Below are 22,145 nucleotides of genomic sequence, written 5' to 3'. Positions count from 1 at the left end.
TTTGTTGATGTACATAAAATAGAAAGTCGGAATAAACAGGTCATTTTCGGGTTGGCAGGTTGTAACTAGTGGGGTGCCGTGAATATCAGTGCTTGGGCCTCAGATATTTACAATCGATATTAATGACTTAGATGAGGGGACCGAGTGTAATGTATCCAAGTTTGCTGACGATACAAAACTAGGTGGGAAAGTAAGCTGTGAGGAGGACGCAAAGAGGATGCAAAGTGATACAGACAGGTTAAGTGAGTGGGCGAGAAGTTGGCAGATGAATTATAACGTGGGGAAATGTGAGGTTATTCACTTTGGTAGGAAGAATTGAAAAGCAGAATATCTTTTCAAAGGTGAGAGACTGCGAAATGTTGGTATTCAGAGGGATTTGTGTGCTCTTGCACACGGATCACAGAAAGTTAACATGCAGATGCAGCAAGCAATTAGAAAAGCAAATGGTATGTTGCCCTTTATTGCGAGGTGGTTGGATTACAAAGATAAGGAAGCCTTGCTGTAATTATATAGGGTTTGGTAAGACCACATCTGGAGTACTGTGTACAGTTTTGATCTCCTTACCTGCGGAACGATACACTTGCCTTAGAGTGGATGCAACAAAGGTTCACTCGATTGATTCCTGGGATGAGAGGGTTGTCTTGTGAGGAGAGATTGAGTAGAATGGGCCTATATTCTCTGCAGTTTTCAATAATCAGGTGATCTCATTGAAACATATAAAATTCTTAGAGGGCTTGACAGGGTAGATGCTGGGATGCTGTTTCCCCTTGCTGGAGAGTCTAGAGCTAATGATGATAATCTCAAGATAAGGGGCCGGCCATTCAGTACAGAGATGAGGAATAATTTCTTCACTGAGAAGGTTGTGAACTATTGGAATTCTCGACCCCAGAGGGCTGTGGATGCTGAGCCATTGAATAGATTCAAAACTGAGATAGATAGAATGCTGGACACGAAGGAACTCAAAGGATATGGGGACAGGTCAGGAAAGTGGAGTTGAGGTCGAAAATCAGCAATGACCTAATCAAATTGGCGAAGTGGGCTCGAGGGACTGGATGGCCAACTCTTGCTCCTTTCGCTGATTTTGCTCCGCTGGAAAAGCAGAACTTGCCAGCTATTTTAAAAGTTTTCGCCTGAACAAGGACTTGAACCCTGGACCCTCAGATCACTACCCGTTCTTAAAAGTCTGATGCTCTACCGACTGAGCTATCCAGGCTCGCTGTTGGATTAGCTTCCATCATATAGATTCATGGTCGGACTCTGAATTATCCCTGTCGATGTCGAATTCGGGGGAGCATCCCTTTTATACAATTTTCAGCAACGTGTTGAGGAGAATCCTTGTTTCTGTTGAACATGATGAAAGAAACATGGACAGCGAACTCGTGATTTTGCAACTCTTCTTGTTTGTACAAAATGTCTTGTCATTCGTTAGCAGCAATTAAAAATAACACTTTACCCAATGGCTCAAAAGCTAAACTTGTCCCACACGGGAGCTGGAAAAGGCCTCTCGACCTTTCAGCCGATCAACAATTGAAAGCTGAATAATTTCAACCGTCACACCGTGACACCAGGCAGCAGATTTGCCTCCCGAATTTTCCCGACACGACACTTCAAACCGATGAATACCTGCTTCACGGAAAGAAGAATTGTGTTTTTGTTTCTTTCGATTTAAAGATGTCGTGCTGGCCGCTTTACCATTTCAGTTGTCGCCAATTGCCCACTCTCACTCCTTTTAACAAATAAACTCTCACCTGCTATTGCAAGACGGTCGGCCAGAGGAGCCTCAGTGCCCACATGGGGACATGAAGAAGTCGATGCGTTATGGAACCGGTTTTACCTTGAACTCCAGTCAAAATGTTGAGAAGTTTCAACTACCTTCGAGGGCGCTGGAGCTCACAACCCCAGCATTTCTCGAGCGTATAATTATTGTGGAAGTAACGCGCGCTGACCCAATGCGCCACCGCAGCCGCGCACGGTCTGTGTCACCACTGCTCGCATCAAACATCTTCATCCTGAGGTTGATAAGGGTCGATTTCAATTATTTGAAATCTCACCACGTGACCCGAAGATTGACCGCAGAATCGAGTTTTTCCTGTAAGTCCTGAATTGAAGGAAAAGGCGCAACAAGCAGGTCGGAGAAATGAAGAGCAGAAAATGTGGATGAAACTTGCACGAGTGAAAATCCCTGTATGTTGGAAGTCTCAGTCCCCAGTGGTGGAGAGGATTGGGATTTCAAGCTGTTTCACAGCTCACACACACACCATTGGCTCATTTAATCACCTTCAAGAACTCGATTACATCATCACTTAATCTTCTATGCACAATGAAAAACAAACCTTTTCTCTGCAACTTGTCCGCATAATTTAAACATTTTAGCCCCGGTATAATTGTGTTGAATCCGCGCTGCACCCCCTCCAAGGCCAATATATCCTCCCTGAGGTGTGGTGCCGAGAACTGAATGCAGTACTTTAAATGTGGTCTCAGCAGAATTTATATAACTGTAACATAACTTCCACCCCTTTGAATTCCAGCTCCCTTAAGATAAAGGCCAAAGTTCCATTCGCCTTTTAAATTATTTTTTGGAACTGCCCACTGATTTTTCATGATTTCTGCACTTGGACCCGTGAACATCTTTCCTCCCCCACAGTTCCTAGCTTCTCACCAGTTAGAAAATATTCTCATCTATCTTGCTTAGGTCCAAAGTGGATGACCTCACACTTCCCCATATTGAAAGATTGAACAGTCTTCGGCTCATTTCCACGGAAAATAGAAGGCTGAGGGTGACCTGAAATAGGACTTTAAGATTATGCAAGGGTTTGATAGTTCAGAGGTGTTTGCAATTTTGTGGGGAGGAGAACAAAATTGGGGCCATAAATATAAGATAGTCACATTTAATCCAATATGGCATTCAAGAGAACCATATTTACAATGAGACTCGCTGGAATGTGCAACTCGCTACCACAAGGAGTAGTTCAGGCGAAAAGCATCGATGCATTTACGGGGAAGCGAGATAAACACATGGAGGAGAAAGGAATATTAGGGTTTGCTCAGTCATTCTTTCCCTAATAACAGATACTGGTAAATTCCCCACAACAGACGTTATACTAATAGGTCTGTAATTTTCTACTTTATCTCTCCTCCCCATCCTGAATAATGAAGTGACTTTGGAAATTTTTCAATCCACGGAACAATTCCTGAAACAAGAGAGTTTTGAACGATCATGACTTAAGGATGTAAAATTTCCTCACCTATTCCTCTTAGTTCCCTGGGGTGGAGATTTCTCTATCTTTAGTCGAATTATTTTCTCCAATACCGTTATTTTACTTAGACTGATTTATTTCTGGGCTCGATCAGGTAGGGGTATAATTCTCGATTCGAGGTTCATACCCCGGAGAAGCCCTAATTTAGCCCTGGACTTTTGTTCTTGAGCTGCGGTACAAACTTTTGCAAAGTGGGAAAAGAAGTCCCCAAATCACTCCACCTGAATCTCAAGCGCTTTCGGAAGAAGTTCAATTCAAACAATCAGGAACTTAAAGGCATCTCAATGACCTGCACTTTCATTGAACGAGCTTTATTTGCAGTTGCCTTTCACCTTGAAACCGCTCTGGGCTTTCATCTCACTGAAACTGAGTTTGGCCGCTTTGTATCTGTGAGCATGTCGGTGACGAGGTTCGCTCTGATATGGGTCGCTTTCAATTTTGAAGATCTCGCCAATCTCAGGGGAAGAAAAACGAGAATCGAATTGTCTCTGTAAGTGATGAATTGAAGGGATTGATGCTTCATGCAGATCTGGAAAATGCACAGTGCGGTCGATCAGGAGTTCCAAATCCATCCTCTCGCCACTCGGTAATTATATAACTGACCTTTACTCTGGCCCAATGTCACCGCGCTGAAATTGAGTATTTCTCCGGCACGTACCTCTTAACTTCACAGTTGCTGGTTTGAGAGTGAAGACCGGCTCGTTGGATTTTCAGTCCTGCAAGCTTCAACCATTCATTTTAGAAAAGTAACCTCTCAGTAGACAGACAGCTGTTATATTGGTCGCTGCAACCTCAAGCTTCAGCTCAGTGAATTACTGGTTTAGCAGGTGACCTCTTCACTTGTCTCGATGGTGCTATTGGTTTGATTGATTCGAGCCCTTATTTTATTTTTCCTCAGGATTCATCGCCTCAAAGTTCCAGGGTTTCAATGTGCGTTTTGTCTGCAAGAAAATGTACCGTGATCATTGGCGGCTGAGCAGGGCTGTTAGTCCAACATTTACCCCGTGGACTAAACAAAAACCTTGTGATCGCAGAGCAGGCACATGAAACATATAAAGGAATGGAACATTGGTTTCACGCAAATCACAATTCATCTTGACAGACAAGGTCCCGAAAGGCTAATTCGCTGTGACATGGAGATTTCTGTAGTGAGCGAGACCAGACTGTTTCTATGTTCAGAGAATAAATGTCACACTCTTTATGTTGGAAAAGCAAAACGGGTGGGGATGTTTGTCATCGCCCGATGCCTTTGTGTTAAATCAGATGCTTCTCGTTGCGTTACTTTCATCTTGATCGCATATTCGGTTAGGGCGTTTCTGTGATAAACGGGGACAATTGCCTGTTATTAATAAATTTAACAACGGCTGCAGCAGATTCCTGGTGTCAGAAGCACTGAACTTTTAATCGCACTCTTAAGATACAGTCTTTAAAATGGTGAAATTTCATCACATGCAAAGCACAAAAATCAACGATTCCAACCACTCGCTGTGTAAAGAAGTTTTTACTCATGTCACCTTTGGTCCTTTTGCCAATCACCTTAAATGTATGCCCTTTGGTTCATGTCCCTTCCGCCAATGGGAACAGTTTCTCTCTATCTACTCTGTCTAGGCCTTTCATGATTTTGAATATCTCTATCAAATCTCCTCTGAACCTTCTCAGTTCCAAGGAGAACAATCCCAGCTTCTCCAGTCTATCCATGTAATTTAAGTCCCTCATCCCTGGAATCACTCCAGTAAATCTCCTCTGCACCCTCTCAAGGCCTTCACATCCTTCCAAAAATGCGCTGGATACAATATTCGATTCGGTTTATAAAGGTTCATCATGACTTCCTTGTTTTTCTACTCGACGCCCCTCTCTATAACCCCAGGATCCAGTCTGCTTTTTAAGCCGCTTTTTCAAACTGCCCTGCCACTTTCAACGATTTGTGCATATATACCCCCAGATCCCTCTGTTCCTCTAACCCTTTTAGAATTGTGCCCTCTAGTTTATATTGCCTCTCCTCATTTTCCCACCGAAATGCATCACCTCGCATTTTGCCGTCTTAAACTGCATCTGCCACGTGTCCGTCCATGCCACCGACGTGTCCATATCCTCTTGAAGCCTATCCACCTCACTGTTCACTACCCTTCCAAGTTTTGTGTCATCTGCAAATTTTGATATTGTACCCTTTACTCCCAAGTCCAAGTCATTAATATCTATCAAGAAAAGCAGTGGTTCCAGCATCGACCCGTATGGAACACCACTTTACACCTCCCTCCAGTCCGAAAAACAACCATTCACCACAACTCTCTGTTTCCTGTCATTTAGCCAGTTCTGTTACCATGTTGCTATTGCTCCCTGTGTTCCACGGGCCGCAATCTTGAGCGCAAGCCTACCACGTGGCACTTTATCAAACGCTTTTTGAAAATCGATATACACCACTTCAACTGCATTGACCTCATCTACCCTCTCTGTTACCTCATCAAACAACTCTATCAAGTTGGGTAAACACGGTTTGCCTTTAATAAATCTGTGCTGGCATTCCCTAATCAATCCATACTCGTCCAAGTGACTGTTAATTCACTCCCGGATTATCGTTTCCAAAACTTTTCCCATCACCGAGGTTAAACTGACTGACCTATAGTTGCTGGGTTTATCTTTACACACATTTTTGAACAAGGTTGTAACCTTTGCAATTCTCCAGTCCTCTGGCACCATCCCCATATCTAAGGATGTCTGGAAGATTATGGCCAGTACCTCTGCAATTTCCCACTTTACTTCCCTCAGCATCCGAGCGTGCATCCCATCCAGACGAGTTGACTTATCTATTTTAAGTACAGCAAGCCTTTCTAGTACTTCTTCTTTCTCATTTTTCAGCCCATCCAGTATCTTAACTATATCTTCCTTTATCGAGAATCTGGCAGCATGTTCTTCCTTGTTAAAGAACAATGCGAAGTACTCATTTAGTACCTCTGCCATGCCCACTGCCTCCATGTGTAGATCTCCTTTATGGTCCCTAATCGTCCCCGCCCCTCCTCTTACTACCCGTTTACTGTTAACATGTCTGTAGAAGACTTTTGGATTCCCTTGTATGTTGTCTGCTCTTCTAATACTCTCTCTTTGCCCCCCTTATTGTTTTTTCACTTCCTCTCTGATCTTTCTATATTATCTCGGTTTGGTACTTGTGTTATCAGCTTGATACCTGTCATACGCCTGTTTTTTCCACTTCATCTTACTCTCTATCTCTCTTATTACCCACGGAGCTCTGGCTTTAGTTGCCCTACCTTTCTCCCTCGTTGGAATGTACCTTCTCTATACCCGAATCATCTTTTTAAAGACAAACCACTGTCCAATTATAGTTTTGCCTGCCAATGTTGGATTCCAATTTACCGGGGCCAGATCTGTTCTCATCCCACTGAAATTGACCCTCCTCCAATTGAGAATTTTTACTAAGAGTGGACAAAGTTCATTTCCATAGCGATTCTAATCCTTATGATACTGATCGCTGCTCCCAAAATGCTTCCCCACTGACACTTGCTCCAATTGGCCCGACTGATTCCCTTGAACCAAGTCCAGCAATGCCTCCTTCCTCAGTGGGCCAGAAACGTACTGGTCGAGAAAGTTATCCTGAACACATTTCAAAAATTCCTCCCCTTCTTTGCGCCTTATATTATTGTTATCCCAGTCTATATTAGGATAATTGAAATCCCCCGTTATCACCACTCTATGGCTTTTGCACTTCTCTGTAATTTCCCTGCACATTTGCACCTCTATATCCGTCCCACTATCTGGTGGCCTATTGAATACACCAAGTAGTGTAATCTCACCTCTATTGTTCCTTAACTCGAACTCAGTACCCAGGAGAAATTCCCGAGTTCCTGGGCACTTTTTATTGAGCAGAATTTAGCAGCAAAATGTGTTTGTAGTGGGCAACCTGTAAAACAGAGCTCCAAGTATCGGTTTAAATGAAGTCCTGAACTGACAAAGGGGAGGGCAGATGAGGATTGAATTAAATCCCAATTAATTGAATCTAAGGTTTAAAGAAGTGAATCTGTCAGGAGCGGGATTCCTGATCCTGTGTGTGAGCTGAAACAGGATCGGTACCGTTCTGTCAAGAGAGAGCGGCAGGCGGCTCCCAGACAGGGCTCAGGCCGGGACCGGTAACTCACCACGGGCGGCGGCTGGATTGGAGAGCGGGGCTCTTGCGCTGTTGCTGCTGCTGCTTCCGCCTCTGAGAGTCCATGTGGCGTTCAATACCGATCTCCCTCCCATGGATCCGGCTCAAAGGGTGCTGTATCGACCTCGTGGCGCAACGGTAGCGCGTCTGACTCCAGATCAGAAGGATGCGTGTTCGAATCACGTCGGGGTCATAAACATTTTCACGGCGTTTCAGTGTCTCGCTGACTCTATTTCACAGCGGATGGTGTGTTCACTATTTGTAAAATAACAATTATCATGGAATCATACAATGGACCGTCCGACCCATCAATCCCGTACCTGCCTTTTGTAAGAGCAATCCAGTTCTTCCCATTCCCGGGCACTTTCCCCGTTGCTCTGCATTTTCCCCATCAAGTGTTCATCCATTCATTTTTAAAAGCCACGATTGAATCTGCTTCCACCACACTCACAGACAGCGCATCCCAGATTATAACTATTCACTGCTTTAAAAAGTTTTCCCTCATGTTGCCTTTGGTTCTTTTGCCAATCACCTCAATTCTGTGTCCTGTGGTTCCAGACCATTCCGCAAATTAGAAAAGCTCTTCTTTCTTTATTTCATCTGAACCCTTCATGATTTTGAACACTTCGATCAAATCTCCTCTGAATTTTCTCTGCTCGAAGGGGAACAACTCCAGCTCGCGGCAAATGCGGTCAATTCGTTCCAATTCATTTATTTGAGCATTGAACAGACCTTGAAACAGTGACCATTGGACCCTGTTCCGAAGTTACTTATTGGTGCAGAATGCAAAACGTTCCTACATTGGCTGGGAATCGAGCCCGGGTCTCTCATATAGCAAGCGAGAATTCTACCCCTGAACCACCAATGCTCGTACCGAGAGTCCCTGCATGTGTCCATTTGGAATTCTGTCTGCACGAACATGGGGTTGACAGCTGCGATGGCCGAATGGTTGAAACGTTGGGCTCAAAATTCCAATTGGGGTTTTCCTGCGTAGGTTTGAATTCTGTTGGAAGCGCTACTGTTTAAAGATCTCTTCAATGCTCAAACAGATTAATTGTTGTTAATTAACCGTATTTACCTCTCTCCCAGCATGACAGATACAACAGCGTGGCCGATGCTTTCAATTGGATGTTAAAACTTCTCTTGCAAGATCCGGAGACGGAATCTGTAACTTAAATTCTGCTGGTTTGCTAAACCTGACATTTATACACCTTATTTTCTTTGCATTCATCCCTCTATATCTCCCTGTCTCTGGCTCTTCTCTCTCTGCGTTGTCCCCGATGGACTTCTCAGGTTTCCTTGAACGGCGAAGGCTGATGTAACCTGCAACACCAGCAGAGAAGGGTAAAGAAATAAAAGACTGAGACAGTAGGAAAAGTAAAGGTGCAAGCCAGCTGCTGCAGCCAATGCCTACACATCAATGTCTCTTCGCTCTCACAGTGAAACAAAACACTAATTTGATTGAAGTATACTTATGGTAGAGTGTATATTATCACAATGCCGAGAGGTTTACGTGTGAGCATTGGAGTTTGAGGGGTAGAATTCTTGCTTGCAGTAATTCTATTCCTGTAAAACTAGCTCCTGAAGTGTAGGATGGAAAGTATCCTGACTGAGCGGTCGGAGGCGCTGGTTTAAATTTCCAGTTAAATCCCACGATTTGTAAATAGATGAAAATCATAGTTTGCGTCTCCAAAACCGCAGCCTCCCTCCTGTAAACAAGTAATACTAAACATCTCATCTGCTATTGCAACAGCGTGGTCCGGAGGAACCACATGGCAATTCAAATAAGTTGATACATTTTCGAACACACCAATTGTACCTTCAACTCCGGTCGAAATGTTCACAAGCAAAAGGATTGTTTGATCTAGCTGAGACTCGAATTAACAACCTCGGCATTTCCCCAGAATCTACGGTATAAAAAGACCGCGCACTGACCGATTGTGCCGCTAGAGCCCGGTCACTCTGATCACCTGTCCCACTCTGCTAGAAAGAATCTTCAGGTGAGATTTCCTCACCTGTGGAAACGTGTCCTGTCCCCGTGATGAAACTAATATCTGCACTTTCACTTTCAGCTTCTTTCACATCCTCTGCTCCATCGCTCTACAATGGGGTTTTCTGTGAACAGGTCAAAATGAACATTGCCAAAAAGTCTGTCAGTGGTGAAATTTGAACCCAGAAACAACACAGACATTGGGTCCACGCGCTTTTGACCACCAGCTCAGGCTTCCATAAAACATGGCCACTGTTTCAAGGTCCGTTTAATGCTCACATAAATGAATTGGAACCAATTGACCGCATTTGCCGCGTGCTGGGATTGTTCCCTTGGAGCAGGGAAGGTTCAGAGGAGATTTGATAGAAGTTTTCAAAGTCATGAAGGGTTCAGATAAAGTAAATAAAGAGAAGCTGTTCCCATTGGCGGAAGAGTCGTAAACCAGAGGACACAGATTTAAGGTGATTGGCAAAAGAAGCAAAGGCGACATGAGGAAAAACTTTATTACGCAGCGAATACTTATAATCTCGAATGCGCTGCCTGAAAGGGTGGTGGAAGCAGATTCAATCGTGGCTTTTAAAAAGGAATTTGATAAATACTTGAAGGGGAAAAAATGCAGGGCTACCGGGAAAGGGCCTGACTGGATTGCTCTTACATAATGCCGGCACGGGTTCGATAGGTCGAATGGCCTCCTTCTGAACTGTGTCCATTCAATGATTCCACAATAATTATTATTTTACAAACAGTGAACAGCCCATCCCAAAAAGACGGTCCCGCTATAAAGCAGAGAGACACTTAATCGCTGTGAAAACGCAATGACCTCGACGTGATTTGAACACGCATCCTTCTAATCTGGAGTCAGACGCGCTACCGTTGCGCCACGAGGTCCACATCCAATAAATGGAGCCGTATCCATAAGAGGGAGATCAGTACCGACCGCCGCAGGGACTTCCAGAGGCGGAAGCAGCAACAGCAACAGTTCCGCTTTCTCATCCAGCCGCTGCCCGGTCCCGGCCTGAGCCCTGTCTGGGAGCCGCCTGCCAGTCTCTCTTCACTGAACGAGATCATTAAAGGCTCCAGCTGCGCTGTCTCGGCGAATAACAACAGTTCAAAACCGCATTCCAGATGCGACAACAAACCCATCAGTTTTCCGCTGTTCTCCAGCTGCCGGAGTGAGAGAGGCTGCGACAACAGGATTTATGGAGGATCGAAGAGAGTGAAACTTTATTTGGGCTTTAGTGGGAAATCCAGTGAAAGTGAGTAAGAGCTCCAGGATTTGAACCAGTGAAACTGCCTTAGCGGGAATCAGATCCAAAGATCAACTGGCAACAGAGCCGTGCAGCCAATGTAAAATTTCGCTGTCACGCAGCCGATCAGCCATCCTTCCAGAACACAGTATCCGTCCATGCTCGCTTTCTTCTACAATATATGATGTGCAGCGATATCAGATTCAACACTTATTATTTCAAGTCAACAATATTATCCTCTCTTCACCAAATTCGTTTTGAATGTACGACTTGCTTTATAGTGATCTGTTTGCAGAATGAATTGCTCTGAAGCTACATAAATGTGGAGACATTGGCTACGAACTCATCAGCTGGGTTTTAACTTTACTTTTCCTACCGTCTCAGCCAGCTGGTGTTGCTGGTTCGATCAGTTTTCACCATTCAAGGAAGCCTGAGAATTCTATCAATTGAATTATTTGGATAATAAATTAAACGATTGAATTATTTGTATAATAAATTGAACCATTTAATTTATTATACAATTATTTTTTAAATTTATTCATAACAATTAAACACGTGAATTATTTATATAATAAATTATACACTTGAATTATTTATATAATAAATAAATCAATTGAATTATTTCGATAATAAATTAAACTAATTAATTATTTATTTAATAAATTAAACTATTGAATTATTTATATAACAAACTATTGAGTTATTTTTATAATAAATTAAACATTTTAATTATTTTGATAATTAAACATTGAAGTGTTTGTATAAAAAATAAACACTTGAATAAATAATATAATAAATGAAACAATTAAATTGTTTATACTATAAATTAAACAATTGAATTATTTATGTAATAAATTAAACACTTGTCTTTATATAATAAATTAAACAATTGAATTATTGATATGATAAAATAAACTATTGAATTATTTATATATAAAATTAAAGGATTGAACTATTCATATAATAAATTAATCAATTGAATTATTTAGATAACCAATTAAGCTATTGAATTATTTATGTAATAAATTAAACACAAATTATTATAAAAGAAATTAAACAATTTAATTTTATATTAACAAATGAAAGACTTGTGTTCTTTATATAATAAATTAAACATTTGATGATATAAAAAATTTTTAAATGAATTATTTATATGATAAATTAAACACGAAGTTTTTATGCAATCAATTAAACAATGTCATAAAAGAATACATTAAACAATTCAATTATTGATATATTAAGTTAAACTATTGAATTATTTATATAAGTTAAACAATTGAATTGTTTAGATAATAAATTAAACACATGAATTATTATATAATAAATTATACACATGAATAATTTATGTAAAAAATTAAACACTTATCGACAAGAGACAGAATCAGTGACAGATACAGAAATGCAAGGAAATAAACAAAGAGTATAAATGCCAGGTTCTGCAATCTAGAAGAATTTAAATTGCTGATTGGGAGATATTCCTTCTCGTGTCTTGAAATCTTGAAAGAAAGCATTGGTCGCCCGCCACGGCGGAATGGCTCTCCAGCTTTGAAAAATGTAAACGCGGTCAATTAGCTCTAGTTTATTCATTTGGACATTGAACAGATCGTTAAACATTAACTCACCGAGTAGAATTCAAACCGGGGCAAGAAAACCCGAGTGGGGTGTGAGTCTAACGCTTCAAACACTGGGCTATTGCAGCTGCACAAAGCAGTTCTTGCACAGCTGTCGGTCAGACTGCGGGGGGTTATCACAGGGCCTCCGTCAGACTACATGTGCTTTCAAACAGGATTCCAAATGGACACATGCAGCAAATGGCCATACGAGGATTGGTGGTATTGGCGTTGAATTCTCGCCTGCTTATCATGCGACCCGGTTTTGATACCTGGCCAATGCAGGATCGTTTTACATTCTGCACCAATGAGGAACACGGGAACAGGAGTCGGCCATTTCGCCCATCGAGCCTGTTCTGCTATTAAGTCCACAAAAAGCAGGACAAATAGAATCCGACCAATTGCCGCACCATCAGTCTGCTCTCAATCATCAGCAAAGTGATGGAAGGTGTCGTCGACAGTGCTATCAAGCGGCACTTAGTCACCAATAACCTGCTCACCGATGCTCAGTTTGGGTTCCACCAGGACAAATAGGCTCCAGATCTCATGACAGCCTTGGTCCTACCATGGACAAAAGAGCTGAATTCCAGAGGTGAGGTGAAAGTGACTGCCTTGAGAGCAAGGCAGCATTTGACCGAGTGTGACATCAAGAAGCCCGAGTAAATTTGAAGTAAATGGGAATCAGGGAGAAAACTCTACAGTGGCTGGAGTCATACCGAGCACAAAGGAAGATGGTAGAGTTTGTTGGAGGCCAATCATCTCAGCCCCAGAACATTGCTGCAGGAGTTCCTCAGGGCAGTGTCCGAAGCCCAACCATCTTCAGCTGCTTCATCAATGACCTTCCCTTCATCATAACGTCAGAAATGGGGATGTTCGCTGATGATTGCACAGTGTTCATTTCCATTCGCAACCCCTCAGATAATGAAGCCGTCCGAGCCCGCATGCAGCAAGACCTGGACAACATCCAGGCTTGGGCTCATAAGTGGCAAGTAACATTCGCGCCAGACAAGTGCCAGTCAAGAGACTTTCGAACCACCTCGCCTTGACTTTCAACGACATTACCATCGCAGAATCACTCAAATCAACATCCTGGGGGTGACAACTGATCAGAAACTTAACTGGACCAACCACATAAATACTCTGGCGACAAGAGCAGGTCAGCGGCTGGGTATTCTGTGGCGAGTGAATCACCTCCTCATTCTCCAAAGCCTTTCCACCATCGACAAGGCATAAGTCAAGAAGGTGATGGAATAATCTCCACTTGCCTGGATGGGTACAGCTCCAACAACACTCAAGAAGCTCGACACCATCCAGGACAAAGCAGCCCGCTTGATTGGCACCCCATCCACCACACTAAACATTCACTCCCTTCACCACCGGTGCACAGTGGCTGCAGTGTGTACCATAACACAAGGTGGACTGCAGCAACTCACCAAGGCTTCTTCGACAGCACCTCCCAAACCCACGACCTCTACCACCTGGAAGGAAAAGAGCAGCAGGCACATGGGAACAAAACCGCCTGCACGTTCCTCTGCAATTCACACCCCGTCTCGACTTGGAAATATATCGCCGTTCCTTCGTCGTCACTGGGTAAAAATCCTGGAACTCCCAACCTAACAGCACTGTGGGAGAACCTTCACCACACGGACTTCAGCAGTTGAAGATGACGGCTCACGACCACCTTCCCAAGGGCAGTTATGGATGGACAATAAATGCTGGCCTTGCCAACGACGCCCACATTCCATGACTATTTAAAAAATGTCTGACCTGTGACCTGACTCGCTATAACCGCCTCAGCCCCATATCTCTTCGTAACTTCGGTTAACAAAACCTATCAATCTAAGATTTAAAATTAACAATTGAGGTAGCTTCAACTGCCGTTTGCTGAACCGTGTTCCAAACTTCCACCAACCTTTGCGTGTAGAAGTGTTTCCTAACTTTATTCCTGAAAGTCCTGGCTCTAATTTTTACGCTATGTTCCCTAATCCTAGACTCCCCAACCAGCGGAAATAGTTTCTCTCTATCTACCCCTTCAGTTCCCCTCAATATCTTGAAACTTCGATCAAATCACCCCTTAATCTTCTGAATTCCAGGGAATGCAACATAGGGACAGGAATAGGCCATTCAGCCACTCGTTCCTGCTCTGCCATATGATAAGATCATGGCTGATCTGTGATCTAACTCCATATACCTGGCGATGGCCCATATCCCTTAATACCTTTGGTTGCCAAAAAAAAAACTGTCTATCTCAGATTTAAATTTAGCAATTGAGCTAGTATTAATTGCCGTTTGCGGAAGAGAGTTCCAAACCTCTACAACACGTTGTTAGTAGAAATGTTTTCTAATCTCACTCCTGAAAGGTCTGGCTCTAATTTTTAGACTGTGCCATCTACTCCTAGAATCCCCAATCAGTGGAAATAGTTTCTCTCTATCCACCCTATCTGTTCCCCTAATAAACTTCGATCAGATCACCCCTTAACCTTCGAAACTCTAGAGAATGCAACCCCAATTTGTGTAATCTCTCCTCGTAACTTAACCCTTGAAGTCCGGGTATCATTCTAGTAAACCTACGCTGCACTGCCTCCAAGGCCAATATGTCCTTCCGAAGGTGCGGTGCCCAAAACTGCACACAGTACTCCAGGTTTGGTCTAACCAGGGTTTTGTACGGCTCTGGCATAACTTCTGCCTCCTTGTACTCCAGTCCTCTAGTTATAAAGGCCAGCATTCCATTAGCCTTCTTGATTATTTTCTGCACCTGATCATGACACTTCAATGATCTATGTACCTGAACCCTTAAGTCCCTTTGGACATTCAATGTTTTTAACTTTTTACCATTTAGAAAGTACCCTGTTCGATCCTTTTTTGATCCAAAGTGGATGACCTCACATTTGTCTACATTGAATTCCATTTGCCACAGTTTTGCCCATTCATCTAATCTATCAATATCGCTTTGTAATTTTATGTTTTCATCTACATTGCTTACAATGTCACCAATCTTTATGTCATCGGCAAACTTAGATATGAAACTTTCGATGCCTTCATCTAAGTCTTTAATGCATATTGTAAATAATTGAGGCCCTAAGACAGATCCCTGCGGGACTCCACTGGTCACATCCTGCCAATGTGAGTACCTACCCATCCCTACTCTCTGTCGCCTTTCGCTCAGCCAACTTTCTAACAAAGTCCGTACTTTTCCTTCGATTCCATGTGCTTCTATCTTCGCTAACAATCTCTTATGTGGGACCTTATCAAATGCCTTCTGGAAGTCCATATAAATAACATCCATTGACAGTCCCTTGTCCACTACTTTAGTCACCTCTTCAAAAAATTCAATCAGGTTTGTCAGGCACGACCTACCTTTCACAAATCCATGCTAGCTCTCTCTGATTAACTGAAAATTCTCGAAGTGTTCAGTCACCCTATCCTTAATTATAGACTCCAGCATTTTCCCCACAACAACCTTAGTTTGTGTAATCTCTCCTCATAATTTAGCGCTTGGAATCCAGATACCATTCTGGTAAATCTATGCTTCACTCCCTCCAAGGCCAATATATCGCTCCTAAGGTGCGGTGCTCAGAACTGATCACAGTACTCCAGGTTTGGTCCAACCAGAAACTTTGTATAGCTGAAGCATGACTTCTAACCCCTTGTATTCTAACCCTCCAGATATAAAGGCCAACATTCTATTTGACTTTTTGATTATTTTCTGTGCCTGTCCATGACAGTTTAATGATGTATGTACATAGACCCCTAAGTCCCTTTGGACCTCAAGAGTTTCGAGCAATTCACCATTTATAAAGTATTCTGATGTAACATTTTTTAGGTCCAAAGTGCACGGCCTCACACTTGCCTACATTGAAATCCATTTGCCACAGTTTTGCCCATTCACTTAATCTAGTAATATCTCTCTGTAATCTCATTCTTCCACCAACACTGCTGACAATTCTGTCATCGGCAAACTTGGACATGTGATTCTCGATCCCGTCATCTACTATCAATCAGACCGGTCAAACTAGGGTAAATTCACATTCAGCTTCAATCTCCACATCATCTTGAGACATTTTATTTACTCCGTGTGTGTTGCGCCTTGGAAACTTCTGCACTTTGTCCTCTGGAGCTCAAATATAATTCAATTCGAACAACTGCAAAGATGTCAAAATCCAATTGGTGACTTCTCACACAGTGATATAAAAGGGCTCGTCCGGGATTTGAACCCGGGACCTCCCGCATATTCTTGGAGTTGAAACACCCGAAGCGAGAATCATACCCCTAGACCAACGAGCCACTTGACGGCTAACCGTGCAGCCAGTCTAACATTTCACCACCGTCTTCAGCCGATTGGCCATCCTTTCAGCCCTCTTCTGTCCATCCAATCTCGTTTTCTATTCCGATGTGCAGCAATATCAAGTTGTACACTAACTATTTCCAGTCACCAATATTAGTCTCTCTTTACCAAATTCGTTTCCAATGAACGACTTGTTTTATCAAATAAGACTTTTCAGAATTATTTAATCTGAAGCAACATTGCCATCTGTCTCGGCATCGTCATAGAATATAAGTTACCATCAGTGCACTTCACTTAAAACGCGGTTTTCTTTCACTGTGAGGGCGAAGAGACATAAATGTGGAGACATTAGCTCCGAATTTATCAGTTGTGTTGCACCATTACTTTTCCTACCGTCTCGGTCTTTTTTTTCTTTACCTTTCCCTGCTGGTGTTGCAGGTTAGATCAGCCTTTACCGTTCCAGGAAGCCTGAGAAGACCATCAGGGGACAACACATAGAGACAAGAGACAAGGAGAGATAGAGAGATTCATGTAAATAAAGTCGCTTATAAATGGGTGGTTCTGCAAAGTAGCAGAATTTTAGTTGCAGATTGGGCAAGATTCTTTCTTGTGTATTTGAATTTTGCAAGAGTACATTGGGCACTCAATTAAAAGCGCCGGCCACGCTCGAGTATCTCTCATGCTCTGAGAGAGATACATGAAGTGAGTTCGATCCAGTTCATTCATTTCAGCTTTGAACGAATCTTTAAACAATAATTCAGCGGGCAGAAATCAAACCTGCGAAGGAAAACTCCATTTGATCTTGAATTTAACGCTTCAACCACTCGGTGATCGCAGCGGCACATGGCAGTACTTGCACTGCTGCAGATCAGACTGAGTTGGGTCGTCACAGGAGCTCTGTCCAACTGCATATTCTTTCAGGTAAGATTCCAAAAGGACACATGCATTTACTGATCATGTAAGTCTTGGTGGTTCAGGGGTCGAATTCTCGCTCACCACCTGACAGGTTTGATTTCTGACCAATGGGGGATCCTTTTGCCTTCCAACAGCATCCACCGAAAATCGGACGACGTGAAACTTTCTTGGCGCCTCATTGGGCAAATCAGGGTCAGTAAATCACAGTTTCGGAGTTTGGATGGCCTCGCGGGTCTGAGGCGTTGCTTTTCGGTCTCCACCTCTCCTGGAGGCATCGGTTGGATTCTGAATTCCGGCATTTAATCCTTTACAAATACGGAGATATTTTTTGTTCCTTTGGCTTTGGTTGATTTTTCTGAGCTGTTGATTTGATCCTTCCAGAAAATCAACCCGATATCCGTCCACGGCAGGTTTCTTTTTAAGTAAACCAGCAGGAATTATCAGAACGGATTGTCCTTCACAGCAGCTGCTTCGCACACGCCTCCAAGCATCTCCACGACCAGCAGAGAAATCTTGCCTTGGGTTGGCCCGCTCCGTGAATACATTAATTACTTTGCTTCAATCAGCTGTATCGAGCATCAGCAAGTGAACAACAGCAGAACGGGAAACCACAGTAATCATGAATGACGCTGAGAAGAGCCCGAGCCTGTGGAAGACAGACCAGGTTACCGGAAAGAAACAGCCGCCGCGAGCTTTCGGAAGCAGGGAAAGTCTGTCTGTCTGACTGACTGGGAGAAGATTTTTTGCCTGAAAGTGAGTGCGGTTTGAAGTGTTGCAGCTCGAAGGCGCTCCCTGCTGGTGAGGAGTGGCAAATGCTCCAGCAAAACAGCCGTGTTCGAGTAGACACAGAAAGCCTGAAGGTTTGAGAAAGGAAAAGAGGCGTCCTGTGCCACAGCGCCAAAATTTTAAGCTGTAAACTTACGAAAGGGGCCTTGAGCTAATTGCTGCTTGATCGCTCCTTTGAGATGGAATTGAAGAAACGATCGTAAAGATCTACTCCTTTGAAGTTTTCTGTTCGACCAGCAAAGCTATCGCAGGCAGGAAAAAACAACGTACTTCTCTTTGGTAATTGTTTAGTGAGCACCTTTTGATGCTCTCAGACTCGTGGTGTCCCGTGCTCATGACCGAGGATGACTCGGGACCTGTTCATCTCGCAGCGCTGTGAGAGTGTGAGCTGCTGCTTACTTTCTGCAATCTGAGGCAGTGGTGCAGTAAATAACGTATCTTCTAATAAATTTAAAACATTATAGGTTCGACTCTTACTCGGTTTAAAGGCTTCTGAATTTTTTGCATTACTTTATGACTTACAATGTGTAAAATGATAAAAATTCATCACATGCAAAGAGCAAAAATCTTATTAAAGTTTTGACTGTCTCTTGATGACCCTGTCAGTATCTCCTTCAGTCTGAAATAAAAAAGTTATCTGTTGATTCAAACAATGATGCAACGACGAACTGCGATTAATTTGCTTCATGCAGTTAATTCAACAGGTTTTAATTCTTGTATAACGTTCATTCCCTGACTGGGAATCGAACCACGTGGCGGTGAAATCACCGAATTCGAACCACCAGCCCACCGGGGAGTTCTCAACATTCCGCACCAGACACTGTGGAACTGATGACATTTATTTCTCTTTCACTCTTTCGTGATTCATTCAGCTCTGTGTTTATTCTCAGGCCTCTGATCTCTCCATTCCTTTCAGCATTTGATTCCGGATATTCTTGCAGTTAAAAATGAATAAGATACCATATCTCACAGCCCCGGTATATTTGCTGTTTCTCTCTGCAGTTCTGTACAAAATCAAACTGTACGCAGATACCGACAGTCTCTCTCTCTCTCTCTCTCTCACTCCCCACAGAAGCAGCAGGAGATGCCACTTTAAACTGCCAGTTGCTTCAAACGATGCCCGATAGACCTGCGTTGTCTTGCAGCTTTCCCAGGAGCGACATTTGATTCGGTGCGTCAATTTAGGGAAATTGAATGATTTTCACCGGCAGCTTGTGGTAGTATATTACCTCACTTTCTATTTCGTGCATATGGCTACTTGCACTTGGTGCTGTCATTGACTGAACATCACCTTTTGTCCCGATCGTAGTTCGATTAGAAAATGCTATTTGGTGCGAGCAGCTTGCCTGGCCCGAAAATGACAAGTGGGAAAGGCCTCGTTTGTCTGCTTGTTCACAGCAAAGAATGTTCAGCGTTACCTTGTGATCTAGTGTTTAGCATTGGGCGCTTTCATCGCCACGACAACAGTTCGATTGGTGTCTGTCTCAACATCTGCCGATTATACGCTCTACCAAAAGTATACTGTACTCAAATTGCTGATTTTTCACTGTGAGGGCGAAGAGACATTAGTGGACATTAGATATGAATTCATCAGCTGGGTTGCAACTTTGCTTTTCCTACCGTCTCAGTCTTCCTTTCTTTACACTTCTCTGCAGATTCAATCATCCTTGGCCGTTTAATAAAGCCTCAGAAGTCCATAAGGTGAAAACACAGAGAGTCAAGAGACAGATTAAAGTATCGAAACAAATATCAAGTTCTGCGAACGAGAAAGAATTTAACATGGAGCTCGGGAGAGATTCCTTCAAATGTCTTGTAAGAGACTATTGGACACTCGTCTGCTGAAATATCTGTTTGAAGGAGAGAAATGTGGTTGGTGAAATCTGGTTCATATTTATTCGAGCTTCAAACAACATTGAAAAACTGGACCTCGCTCGGAATCAACCGTCAAATATTCCAAAGCGAGAATCATACCCCAAGCCTAAAAAGCCACCGAGAACAAACCACCGGTAATAAACCACTGCAGCCACTGCACAATTAAGTACCAGCCGCAGCCGATCGGTTATCCTTTAAGTTCTCTTCGATCCATCCAATCACGTTTTCTATTCCGATGAAGAGAAATGTCGAGTTGCACACTAACTATTTCCTCCGTTCTCTTTCGCAAACATATCGCTGAACAAAACTTCACAAATCACCCAGGAAAAATGATTCAGTTCAACATCATTAGCTTCCGAAGGACCTGCGAGGACAGACTGACCAAACCTGCGTTCAGTCGTGAAGCTTGTGGGTGTTTTGTCACCCGAAGGGACAGAGACAGGCCTGTGACAAAAGGCGAAGGCAGGAACTCAGAAATGTGGCCATTCAGGGCCATAAATGGGCAGACAGTCACAGTCATTGATTCCGACACACAGCCCGGTAGTTGTTCAGTCAGTTGGGGAGCGAGGCCTGCAGCCAGCAATCAAAAAGCCTGAGAATAAGACAAAGACCCAATCAAACGGATAAACAGACAGATAGACAGACAGACATCTGACTCAAACGTCAAAACGCAGCGTGATCGAATCACGTTGGGGTGATATCATTTTCAGAGCAGGTCAGGGTCCTGCACAAAGGTTTTATAGCGGGGCAGTGTTTTCGGGATCGGCTGTTCATTGTTCGTAAAATAATATTGATCGGAATTTAATTTGTTACATTAAAGTGCTCTTTGTTTGTTAATTTTGATTTACATCCTCGACAATGTATACAGAAACAAGTAACAATGTTAAAGGGATGTGGTTTATTCAATATTCGTTGTCAAACCCTGTCAGCTGGTGTAAAAATAAACAGAAACTGCCCAACACGCGGGTAAGCCCATAAAGCTAAGACGTCCTCATGGCCGGTTAGCTCAGTTGGTTCGAGCGTGGTGCTAATAATGCCAAGGTCGCGGTTCGATCCCCGTACGGGCCATAAGGTTCCTATTGCAATATTTTGGTAACTTTTAGAATTTTGGCAGACTTTGGAAACAAGCGAATCCACACAAAATGTCATTAGGTCAATTTTTTGGAGTAACATCCATTAATATGTTTTCTGATCTATCTTTTTGAGGTCCAAAGTGGACGGCCTCAAACTTGCTGACGTTGAAATCCATTTGCCGCAGTTTTGCCCATTCACTTAATCTAGTAATATCTCTCTGTAATCTCATTCTTCCATCCACACTGCTTATAATTCTATCTATCTTTGTGTCATCGGCAAACTTGGATATGTGGTTCTCGTTCCCGTCATCAAATATCAATGAGACCGCCGAAATTGGGGTAAATTCACATTCAGCTTCAATCTCCACATCATCTTGAGACATTTTATTTACTCCGTGTGTGTTGCGCCTTGGAAACTTCTGCACTTTGTCCTCTGGAGCTCAAATATAATTCAATTCGAACAACTGCAAAGATGTCAGAATCCAATTGGTGACTTTTCACGAAAAAGCAGTGAGATAACAGGGCTCGTCCGGGATTTGAACCCGGGACCTCTCGCATATTCCATTAGAAAAACGCCCAAAGCGAGAATCATACCCCGAGACCAACGAGCTGCTTGCTAGAAAGCCCTGCAGCCGGTCTAAAATTTCACCATAGTCTTCCGCCGATCGGCTATCCTTTCCAACCGCTTCTGACCACCCAATCTCGTTTTCTATTCCTATATACAGCAATATCAAGTTGTACACTACCTATTTCCAGTCACCAATATTAGCCTCTCTTTACTAAATTCGTTTACAATGTACGACTTGTTTTTTCAAATAATACTTTTCAGAATTAGTTAATCTGAAGCTACATTGGCATCTGTCTCGGCATCGTCAGAGTATACAAGCTACCATAAGTATATTTTACTCAAATTGCTGTTTTCTTTCACTGTGAGGGCGAAGAGACAAAAATGTG

The 22,145-nt window shown here is 42.9% G+C and overlaps 4 non-coding genes across 4 annotated transcripts; 1 reads left to right on the top strand and 3 right to left on the bottom strand.

Annotated features, from left to right (window-relative positions):
* Positions 1 to 1,127: 1,127 nt before the first annotated feature.
* trnak-uuu (transfer RNA lysine (anticodon UUU)) lies at positions 1,128 to 1,213 on the bottom strand. The gene is given in 2 exon segments: positions 1,128 to 1,163; positions 1,177 to 1,213. It is a non-coding gene; the product is annotated as a tRNA-Lys (tRNA).
* A 6,321-nt stretch (positions 1,214 to 7,534) lies between these two features.
* Positions 7,535 to 7,606, top strand: trnaw-cca (transfer RNA tryptophan (anticodon CCA)). Its single transcript has one exon. It is a non-coding gene; the product is annotated as a tRNA-Trp (tRNA).
* A 2,613-nt stretch (positions 7,607 to 10,219) lies between these two features.
* trnaw-cca (transfer RNA tryptophan (anticodon CCA)) lies at positions 10,220 to 10,291 on the bottom strand. The gene has a single exon. It is a non-coding gene; the product is annotated as a tRNA-Trp (tRNA).
* A 6,162-nt stretch (positions 10,292 to 16,453) lies between these two features.
* trnap-cgg (transfer RNA proline (anticodon CGG)) lies at positions 16,454 to 16,544 on the bottom strand. The gene is given in 2 exon segments: positions 16,454 to 16,489; positions 16,509 to 16,544. It is a non-coding gene; the product is annotated as a tRNA-Pro (tRNA).
* Between the last annotated feature and the right edge of the window lie 5,601 nt (positions 16,545 to 22,145).

The sequence above is a fragment of the Heptranchias perlo genome, chromosome 20 (genome assembly GCF_035084215.1).
Source record: "Heptranchias perlo isolate sHepPer1 chromosome 20, sHepPer1.hap1, whole genome shotgun sequence".
In the NCBI taxonomy this organism is placed as follows: domain Eukaryota; kingdom Metazoa; phylum Chordata; class Chondrichthyes; order Hexanchiformes; family Hexanchidae; genus Heptranchias; species Heptranchias perlo.
The sequence above is the reverse complement of the archived record's forward strand: the minus strand, read 5'-3'. Positions and strand labels throughout refer to the sequence as shown.